Source organism: Oncorhynchus gorbuscha, linkage group LG05, assembly GCF_021184085.1.
Source record: "Oncorhynchus gorbuscha isolate QuinsamMale2020 ecotype Even-year linkage group LG05, OgorEven_v1.0, whole genome shotgun sequence".
In the NCBI taxonomy this organism is placed as follows: domain Eukaryota; kingdom Metazoa; phylum Chordata; class Actinopteri; order Salmoniformes; family Salmonidae; genus Oncorhynchus; species Oncorhynchus gorbuscha.
The window spans coordinates 47,458,295-47,460,491 of NC_060177.1; positions in this window are offsets into that span (position 1 = coordinate 47,458,295).

Below are 2,197 nucleotides of genomic sequence, written 5' to 3' on the forward strand. Positions count from 1 at the left end.
CCCGTCGTTTGGTGCGACGCAGACCCGGGGGGAGCGTGGTGAAACAGAGGTGTCACTGTTTTGTCTGGTAGAGTCTCTGACTCAAAAGGACTATGTCATGTTAGCATATATCAGTTATCCTGTTAGAGCTTTTGTGCAGACTCCACTGTTCTGTTTCAGGTGCAACGTTTATGGTCATGTTGCCGTAGTGTTTAGGGGGGAGATTCCAAGATGTGGGAAGTGTGCAGAAGGGCATTGGACAGAGGATTGTGTATAAAGTTGGGTGGGTCAACTGTAGGGGTGCCCATGTTGCTGGGGATTGGATGTGTCCGGTGCAAGTGAGGCAGTTTGAAGTGGCCAGTTAAGAGTTGTGCAGAAGGTGTCATATGCTGAGGCATTTAAGAAAATAGAGGACGGGTCAAGAGCGAAGGATCCTGAGAGGATTCCAGTGAGTAGTAGATTTGTGCCAGCACAGACGGATAGGGCAACGAGTGATTTATGCTTCAGTAAGGTTGGCTTCTTAGCGTGCATAGCAATGGTCATCAACTATACCGCAGAAATGGGAATGTGTAATGTAAAAAAAACTATACTGGATGAAATGTTGGGAACCATCAAGAGAGAGAGAGAGAGAGAGAGCGCGACATGGAAATGTTTCACTTTAATTCGTTGTAAATGCACAATCCCTCAAAAAAGGAACACCACACTAGTAGAATACTGTTGTACAACAGGATCTGTGTACGTTTGACAAAACTTAACATTGCATAGGCATTACTCCAAGGTAGTTGGAATAAGGTAAGTAGAAAAAGTATGTTTCCTGAAGAAAAAGTGTACTTGCTTTAGCTGTCTTAAAGAACTTTTATTGCCTTTAGAAAGCACACTAATTACATTGTAACATATGTAGCTATATGAAATGTTAACGTTCTTACCAGTGTTTTCCAAGGAAAGTGGTAAGTACTTTAAAGTTAATTGCACTTTTGAAGAAAAAAAATCTTAAACTACATAGTTTAATTAACAAGGTAACTCTTGTAGGTATAGTCTGGGTGCCGCTAGAATCTAATAAGGAGTGTATCCTACAGGCCTATAACATATTTTTCATATTTCCCTATATGACATATACGTTTTAAGGGGAGCGAGATGTTCAGTGTCCGTGAAAACGTGGTTAATAGCGCACTGACTGCTCTCAGGATTCCCCTCCACTGAGATTGGAAGACACCTCACCTCCATGACGACTCCTTCCATGAGAGCTCCTCCCCACCCCATTGATAATCTGGGCTCCCAACGTCCACTGTGAGGCAGCTGTTGAGGGGTTTCGGCAGCCCAAAGAACGGGTGTAGGGTGAAGTTGTCTCTTGACACCGATCTTGGGTCAGTTAAGTGTTTTCTTGACTAATGTTTAGAATAGGATTGGGGAGGGGAAGCTGATTCTAAATCTGTACCTAGGGAAAACTCCCCCCTCTCCCTTGACAGAGTGGATGGGGCTAGGGCCTCTATTTCTTGTCCTTATGAGACCAGTAGGTCACTCTAGATGCTCAACTCATGATGTCCTTAAGATGAAATCCAGTATACAAAACATTAGGAACACCTGCTCTTTAAATGAGACTGACCAGGTGAAAGCTATGATCCCACATTGATGTCACCTGTTAAATCCACGTCAATCAGTGTAAATGAAGAGGAGGCTGGTTAAAGAAGGATTTTTAAGCCTTGATACATGGATTGTGTGTGTGCCATTGAGAGGGTTAATGGGCAAGACAAAAGATGTAGGTGCCAGGCGCACCGGCATAAGTGGGTCAAGAACTGCAACGATGATGGTTTTTCACGCTCAACCGTTTCCCATTTAAACTGTGGTAAGCGTTGGAATCAACATGGGCCAGCATCCCTGTGAAATGCTTTCAACACTTTGTTCTGGGAGCAAAAGGGGGTGAAACTCAATATTAGGAAAGTTATTCAGTTACATTCTCGACTTGTGTTCCTTCCTGGTATAACTGAATGGTGGACTGAAGGGCTGTGATCGAAGTGAGATCATATGAGAACCATGAGTGACACTTCCATTCTTGGTGGAATTGGGTTTGGATTGAGGATACACATAGCCATTGCATAGCGTGCAAACATAAACCATTTCGTAATTATATTTTGTTAGATATAGCTAGGCTATATCAGAGAAGAGGTTTTTCTGCTAGGGCTGTGGGATGGCGCTTCAGCAGGTGTCAGAGACAGTGGTT